We start from the raw sequence: 9,203 nt of genomic DNA, 5'->3' as shown, positions 1-9,203 counted from the left end.
CACTTGCTTTAGCACATATATAGTGGCATTCATTCCCTACTGAGCAAATGTTCATTGAGTGCATATTAGAGACCCAAATACTGACAGGTTATATGTTTAGTTCCCCAGTCGTTTTTAGCAAAGCTGCAGTTGTGATTTGTAGAAGACAAAATAAAGTATTCTGGGCAAAAAAGACTGTATTGCACAGTCCCGGGAAGAAGAGGAATACAACAGGTAAGCATTCTGCATTCTGTCCCTGCACATCTCCTGCACCTGCCTGGCTCTCCCGTGCAGGCTGAATGGCCTTTGATGACATTGACAGGCTTGAGGTGTTCCAAAGCTTGGTCCAGGTCCCATTAGGCACCAATTCATGCTGACAACAGCTGGAATTTTGACAGGCTTCCCAGCACTGAAGATAGGTGAGCTTCTTGATGTTTGGCCTGATGACGGCTTGGATATGTCATCTTGCTATTATTTCTAGGTTTGAGCTGGGTCTCAGGCTTCCCAGGAGATTTGCACTTGAGTGGGAAGCAACATGACAGATAGGAATAGGTAATGTTATTGTTACTGATCAGTGAGAAAAATAGCCCACTTCACTCCTAGTCTAACCCTGGGACACCAGAATCTTAGGAATGGGCAGGGAATGATGGCATTCCAAATCTGACCCAGAAAGGACCCCAACAGTCCTCCTGGGAACAAAACCATTTTCATAGTCAGCATTCTCAATGTTTGAAGCTTAATGGTTTTTCCAATCATAAAACAGATCACAATCATGCAGTTGATTAACTTCCCTTTCCGGGTGGAACAGAATCTATGTGCACATCCTAGCACCTCCTAGCAGATGCTTAGGAACAAAGGATACTGTTTCCATGTAGAATTGCTCCCCTGATTATGTCATCCTGGACCTCTTCCCTTTAATCCAGACCATCTCTAACTGCCCTGACATCTCTAATAAGAGGCAATGCATCCCCACATCTCATCAGACACGCTCCATTCTTCTAATTCCTCAGGCCAAAGACCTGGATGTCACCCCTGACTTTCCTTCCTCATACCCCACATCCAGTATTTAGGGATTTCTGTGAGCTCCACCTAGAAAATATATTAAAATATATTCAAAACCAACTCTCACCATTTAACTTCGTGACTACTCCTCTGGTCAAAGTCATCATCTTGCTTGGATTATTATTGTAGACTCCATTTGTCTCCATACTTTCCATTCTTCATGGTCTGCTCCCCATCTCTACTATTTCCTTTGCTTATTTTCTTCATGTACTATTACCTGATATTTGCCTTCTGTGTCCACCCACTCAATAAGTACATGTGGTCAGAACAGCATCTGGCACATGGTAAGTGCCAATATTTGATGGACGAATGGGTGAAGAACACATTGCAGGCAGACCCTGGGTTCTGTCTCCCAGGAAATGCTGAATGAGCACATAATTTAGTTTATTAAGCTCCATGAAAAGTTATCCTGTTGCACCCATTAATTGACAACAACAAGATCAAAGGCTGTAAGAACTCCATCCATTCATTCCTTACCCTCTAGGCATATTAACCTAACTTAAATTTAACATGTTGGGCACCAGCTTCTGAACCCAAGTTCTAAATGAACTAGTTAGAGTCTTCACCTGACTGTATTAGCTGAATAACCTTCAGCACTGAACGATGGTTACACCAAGAATCATACAGTAGAGTTGGACCAATCTATTGGCACTAAGATCCTACCCCAGTGCTGTTATGAGTATGCTTTTCACACCTAAAAACATCCACCAGTTTTACAGGGAGGAGAGGCCACAGAGGGAAGGAAATGGGAGAGAGGTTGGAATGATACCCTGGGTATGAGAATGAGGTAGACAACCCTGAATTGTTTTATGACCCTGGGAAGCCTATGGGCTTTAAATCATAATGATCTTGCCTAGAAGTTCCCCATCTACCTATGCTTTCTTCTTTGAAAGAAACCAGGACAGCTAGTCAAGTTTTATCCACTTTATCTAGGAAATACACACACTCATTAAATGTTTAGTTACTGGGGGGAAGGGGGAGCTGAGGACACTACAGAGAGGAGGGTGTGCTTCATTTCTTGCTGGCTTTTGCTGCAGACCTGGTGACCTTGCCAGCAGCGGAGGACTTCTTGTCCACAGCCTTGATGACTCTAACAGCTTCTGCTTGTCTCATGTCCCACACTGTAAAACAGCCTGGAAGAGAAATGGAAGAATGGCATGCCTGAAAACTGGCCCAGAAGGAAATGTTCCTTAACTGCTGCCTTGCCCTCAGTTACAGAATGGAGACTGTGCTTTCCTGTTATGACTTAGTAGCACTATACCTGGCTCACCTAGAGGTGGGTATTCAGAGAAGGTCTCCATACACATGGCCTTGCCAGGGACCATCTGCACAATGGTTGCATCCCCTACCTTCAGAGCCTTGAGGTTCTCCTCCAGTTTCTTGACAGAGTGCTGGTCAATCTTTTCCCTCTGTTGGGCAGACTTGCAGGAGACGTGGGCTGTATGACAGTCCAGCACAGGGGAGTAGCCAGTGTGGATCTGCCCAGAGTGGCTCAGGGCAATCACCTGGTGGGGCAGCAGGGTGGAATTAGACAGATGGCAGCAAAACCTGTGGCCTCAGTGTAAATCAGGACTAGTCCTGAAGCACTCCCTCCTGCACCAGGCCAAGACCCTTTGCTCCCTGGGGCTTACCTGTGCCACAAAACTGTCAGCCTCTATGGGAGAGGTCGTTCCTGCTGTCTCCAGCCTCATTCACCCGCCAAACATCCTTCACAGACACATTCTTCACGTGGAATCCTACACTGTTAACTGGCAGGGCTTCCGCCAGGGCCTCATGGTGCATCTCCACAGATTTAACCTCAGTGGTGACATTGCTGGGGCAAATGTGACCACTGTCCCAAATTTCAAAAAGCCACTCTCCATACGGCCCACCAGCACAGTGCCAATGCCTGTTCAACCCAGGAAGGGAAGTCAGTCCAAGACATACCCAGTGAGAATTGGCTTCCTGGGAGGCCCCTTGGCTTTAGAGTTCAAGGACAAAGGACCACGTATGGAATTGGTAGAAAGCACTAGATGGATCTCTGACTGTTTAAAACTGTGTACTGGATAGCTTGGAAATGCTAGGTGCTTTTCCACTTCATCCTTGCCCAAGGAAGAGGTGGAGTCAGGATTTGAACCCTGGCAATCATACTCCTGTGGACTCCCTAGGGGATTCAATTAAGGATCAACTCCAGAATCCCTAATGGAGTAGTCTACCCTCAGCCCCACTCAGCCCTCGGTCACCTCCCATCTTGTACACAGCTTGCAGGGGCAGCCTCAGGGGACTGTCAACCCTGCACGTGGGCAGGTGGATGGAGTCCAAAGCTTCCAGCAGAGTCACCCCAGTGGCATTCCCCTCCTTCCAGTCCACCTTCCAGCACTTGAACCCTGGGCACTCATTCTTCTCTTTTCTGCCACCTTGTGAATAAAGGCATGTTTGTTCCCCTTCTGCCATGATTGTAAGTTTTCTGAGGCCTCCCCAGCCCTGGGGAACTGTGAGTCAATTAAACCTCTTTCTTTTATTAATTACACAGTCTTGGGTATGTCCTTATAGCAGCATGAGAATGGACTAATACAAACACAAAGCCTACTTTATAATAAAGTGTTGAATATGTCATGTGATTTATTGAATATTGTACTAGAAGGGAAAAACAGAATTGTTGTATGGGTACTTGAATTACATTTCTACTGAATGCATGTGACTTTTGAAACATGATAAAGTTGAGTCATTTTAAGTTAAGGACCATCTATATTTCCAGTTTTAATTTTTTTAGTTGCAAAGTATGTGACATAGAGGACATCATATTATAGATATATCCCATATTTGTAAGCACCCTTCCCTCCCTCATTTCTAGAAATCTGAGTTCAAGTTTGATATCCTGTTTATTTTGTGTGACTTTGAATAAGCCATTGATACCGTAACTTATAAGCTCTTCACCTGTAGGACTGATAACCACTCCTGCCTTGCTCCTCAACCAGTCTTTAGAAGAATCAATAATGGGTTGGAAACAAAACCACAGACTCCATGAAGAAACCACAGAGCAACTACACTCAAAGTGAGTAGAGGTTGGAAGACCTAAATTTCACTCTGCAGTGATGGTGAATATAGATGTTACCTCCAGAGCACTGGAGGAGAAAAGAGATTATGTAAATATCACCAGGGACTAACTCTGTTGCATTGATGCTGTAAGATCATGACTGACTCACTGACTGGTGTTTCCAATGTGCCATTCACAGTGCTTTGCAAAGAGTAGACCAATTCTATTGATGAAGGATAGAATGAAATGTTCAGATATCATTTGTTAGTTAATATTTGAAACAACTTACACCTTCGAACTCACATTGTTAGCCTGTGAACACATACATGCTTTGTGAATATCTTGTGAGACACAGAAAAGAATCAAAGGGTAAAACAAGGGATGCTTCTAAGTTAAGTGCACACTCCTTCTTCCTTCCCCAGACACACATCTGTCCTAATCCAGATGTTAATGATTCAGAGTTGACTATATCAATCAGGTGAGCAACTAAAATATTATCCTGAGAAATGTCAGATTCTATTGCATTGTCTTTACAATTTAACTGTTATTTACCATTTATGAATAACACATACACTTGCAAATTATTTTACAATCATTTTTATAGCTGCTCTGTGAGAGATAATTAAAGCAAAACCACTTTAAATGAAGCTGCTCAAAGGGACAAAGTTGTTGTGCCAACAATGTGCTATATAAATGCAAATTATCAGGATTCATATTATAGTGAAAACTGCTTGCATCATTTTTCATGAGACCAACATGTAAATATTATAATAGTCCTCTGATTTATAGAGCACTTTTCTTCCTGAAAAATAAACATGCCTAGCCATGCATTATTTAACAGATATTTACAACTCTGAGGGATGAATAAAACCATTCACTCACTAATCCTTTCACTAAGATACTACAACAATGCACAACTCAAAATAGTTACTAAATATTTGACAGCTGAATGAATGAGATGGCATTTAACACAGCCCATACACATCAGTACCCTTCGTGCAGAGAATGAGGGGTGTGGCAGAGCAGGGTATGGTCAATAGAAAAGGTCAAACCATTTAGGGAAGTACTGAGGAATTCAAAAGACTCAATCAAAGTAGAAGGAAAAGAATGGAAGCAACAAGGGATAAGGTTGGACAGGTGAACTGAGGCTATTAGTACGTGGAAGGCATCTAGTTTTCTAACTCTCAGAAAATAAAACTGTGAAAAAGAAGAAATGATGGGAAAATTTACTTGTAATTGGTGAGGTTAATGTTCTGGAGAAATAACCCCAACAGAGCCATAATCTGTACATTTTAAGTGCCTAAGAAGCCAATAAAAATGTAATCTCATGAGAGTTGTGTCTTCATTAGCATGGATAAAGCAGCGGCCTCATCAGTGGTATGAGCAGAGCAATCCACACTTTGTATTTCACAGGAAGCCTGGTTTATAGAAAGAAAAGTCAGAGTTCACCACATGCATTTGACTGGGGAATGCTTTTTTAGCGTCACACTATTAAGCAATCATGGAAATAATGTACTGAGGAATAGTTTAGAAAATACTGGTTTATAGCATAGAAAAACAGGACAGAAGAGCAGCCCTCTTGCCCTTCTACCAACCCCTAGAAGAATTAGATAATGGTCATATTTCTTGTAAAAAAAAAATCACATCCTGTTTATCTTTGGCACTAATCACAAGCGATGCTCACAAACCTCAAATCCCCAGATTTCTGAATACCACCTACAGCATATCAACTTCTGTATAAAATGTACTGGGAATATGACTGAGATGTTTAAATGATTCCATTAGCAATTGTTGATTCTATAAACATGGGAATAATCTTTTCATTAAATTTATTGATGTCATTTTTCACATCATTAAAACACAAAATTGTCCCCTGCGTGCGACCATTGGAACCAAGTAGGCTATGTCTGGGCAGATCTGTGAGTCCCATACACCACATAGCCATCTTGGGCCTGGACTGGGAAAATAAATGGCTCATGCTTCTGATTAATTGATATGGTTTAAACTTGTGCTCCGGCCCAAATCTCATGTCTAATTGTACTGCCGAATGTTGGAGGAGGGGCCTGGTGAGAGGTGATTGGATCACGGGGGCAGACTTCCCCTTTGCTGGGTTCATGATGGTGAGTGTGTTCTCGTGATAGTGCATGAGTTTTCATGAGCTCTTGTTCTTTAAAAGTGTGTGACACCCCCACTCCCAACTCTCTTTCCTTCTGCTCTGGCCATATAAGATGTGACTCCTTCCTCTTTGCTTTCTACCATGATTGTAAGTTTCCTGAGACCTCCTCAGCCATGCTTCCTGTATAGCTTGTAGAACTGTGGGCCAATTAAACCTGTTTGCTTTATAAATTACCCAGTCTCAGGTAGTTCTTTATAGCAATGTGAGAATGGACTAATACAGAAAATTAGTACCTAGGAGTACTAATTAGGAGTGAGGCACTGCTGTAAAGATAGCTGAAAATGTGGAAGCAACTTTGGAACTGAGTAACAGGTAGAAGCTGGAACAGTTTGGAAAGCTCAGAAGACAGGAAGATGAGGGAAAGTTTGGAACTTTCTAGAGACATGTTAAATTGTTGTGACCAAAATGCCGATAGTGACATGGACAATGAAGTCCAGGTTGAGGTGGTCTCAGATGGAGATGGGGAAATTATTGGGAACTGAAATAAAGGTCACTCTTACTATGCTTTTGCAAAGTGACTGGCAGCATTATGTCCCTGCCCTAGAGATCTGTGGAACGTTAAACTTGAGAGAGATTAGGGTATCTGGCAGAAGTTTCTAAGCAGCAAAGCATTCAAGACATGATTTGGCTGCTTCTAACAGCATATGCTCATATGCATGAGCAAAGAGATTATCTACAACTGGAACTTACATTTAAAAGGGAAGCAGAGCATAAAAGTTTGGAAAATTTGCAGCCTGATAATGTGGTAGAAAAGTAAAACCCATTTTATTGGAAAGAATTAAAGTCAGCTGCAGAAATTTGCATAAGTAAAGAGGAGCCAAATGTTAATAGCCAAGACAATGAGGAAAATGCCTCAAAGGCATTTCAGAGACCTTCACAGCATCCCCTCCCTTCCAGGCCCAGAGGCCTAGGAGGGAAAATGGTTTCATAGGTCAGGCCCAGGGCACTGCTGCCCTGTGCAATCTTGGGACACTGCTCCCTGCATCCCAGCCACTCTAGCTCCAGTTATGGCTGAAAGGGCCCCAGATATGTCTCAGGTTGCTGCTCCAGAGGGTGCAAGCCCTAAACCTTGGCAGATTTCACATGGTATTAAGCATGCATGTGCACAGAAGTCAAGAGTTGAGGTTTGGGAACCTCTACCTAGATTTCAGAGGCTGTATAGAAATGCCTGGATGTCCAGGCAGAAGTCTGCTGCAGGGATAGAGCCCTCATGAAGAACCTCTACTAGGGCAATGCAGAGGGGAAATGTGGAGCTGGAGCTTCCACACAGAGTCCCCAATGGGGCACTGTCTAGTGGAACTGTGAGAAGACTGCCACCATCCTCCAGACCCCAGAATGGTAGATCCATCAACAGCTTGTACCATGTACCTAGAAAAGCCACACTCACTCAATATCTGCCCATGTAAGCAGCTGAAGGGGTGTTGTACCCTGCATAGCCCCAAGGGCAGAGATGCTCAAGGCCTTGGGAGCCCACCTTTTGCATTAGCATGGCTTGGATGTGAGACATGGAGTCAAAGGAGATTATTTTGGAGCTTTAAGATTTAATGACTGCCTTGCTGTGTTTTGAACTTGCATGGGGCCTGTAGCCCCTTTGTTTTGGCTGATTTCTCCTTTTGGGAATTGGTGTATTTACCCAATGCCTATACTTCCATTATGTCTTGCAAGTAACTAACTTATTTTTGAGTTCACAGGCTCATAGGCAGCAGGGACTTGACTTGTCTCAGATGAGACTTTGGACTGTGGACTTTTGAGTTAATGCTGAAATGAGTTACGACTTGGGGAATTGTGGAAAAGTGATGATTGTATTTTGCAATGAGAGAAGGACATAAAATTTTGGAGGGGCCAGGGGCAGAATGATATGGTTTGCGTTTGTGTCCCTGCCCAAATATCATGTTGGATTGTAATCCCCATTGTTGGAGGAGGGTCTTGATGGGAGGTGATTGGATCATGGGATGGACTGGGGATGGACTTCCCCCTTACTGTTTATGATAGTGAGTGAGTTTTCATAAGACCTGGTTGTTTAAAAGTGTGTGGCATATCCCTCCTCTCTCTCTCTCTCCTTCTGCTCTTACCATGTAAGGGTTGCCTACTTCCCCTTCGCCTTCTGCCATGATTGAAAATTTCCTGAGGCCTCCCCAACCATGCTTCCTGTACAGCCTGCAGAGCTGTGATTCAATTAAACCTCTTTCCTTTATAAACTACCCAGTCTCGGGTGGTTCTTTATAGATGTGCAAAAATGGACTAACACACCAATTTTGATGATGGGCTTTGTAAAATTGCAAAGATCATTACTGCAGTTGCCACTCCTATGATTTGGTTACTTGTAAAATAGCAAAAATTATTAAGAGTGTGTTGACTTTCCCCATGCCTGACACATTTGGGGACACTTTTCATGTACTGCTTTATTTCACCCTCACTATAGCCCTGTGAGCTGGGCACTGTTGCAATCCCTCTTTCACAACTGAGGCTGCTGAGATACAGAAACCTCATTTGAATATTGCTTTCTTGATACAATGCAAATGCATTTCATTATCCCCAGGTCTTCATGGCAGAAGTGGCATTTAACCTAGCCCCAGGAGACAACATTGGATATTTTTAAATGTAAGAAAAAGGCTGAGACCCTAAGCAAAGACCTTTAAAAGATCCTCTGAACTTGAAATGAAGGTCACCAGGTCAACTGTTGAAACCTTAATAGTCCTTTCCCCTCCAATAATGTTATCAACTGGTGCCACAGGAAAGATAAAATTACTGCAGCTTTCAAGTCAAGGTAATACAGGAGATGGGGAAGATGCCATGGTGATGGTGGGAGAAATACAGACTTTTCAATGAATAGGGAAGACTAAGCAATAGAAAAATAACATAAAGAGCTGGATGCCTGTAATCCCAGCACTTTGGGAGGCCGAGGCTGAGGTGGGAGGATTATTTGAAGCCAAGAGTTTGAGACCAGCCTGAGAAACACAGTGAGACTCC

The 9,203-nt window shown here is 43.0% G+C and overlaps 1 pseudogene; it reads right to left on the bottom strand.

The window, feature by feature from the left end:
• Positions 1-2,052: 2,052 nt before the first annotated feature.
• LOC104657541 lies at positions 2,053-6,002 on the bottom strand (annotated as a pseudogene).
• Between the last annotated feature and the right edge of the window lie 3,201 nt (positions 6,003-9,203).

The sequence above is a fragment of the Rhinopithecus roxellana genome, chromosome 15, assembly GCF_007565055.1.
Source record: "Rhinopithecus roxellana isolate Shanxi Qingling chromosome 15, ASM756505v1, whole genome shotgun sequence".
NCBI lineage: Eukaryota > Metazoa > Chordata > Mammalia > Primates > Cercopithecidae > Rhinopithecus > Rhinopithecus roxellana.
Note: the sequence above shows the minus strand (reverse complement) of the source record. Positions and strands in the feature narration are given on the sequence as shown.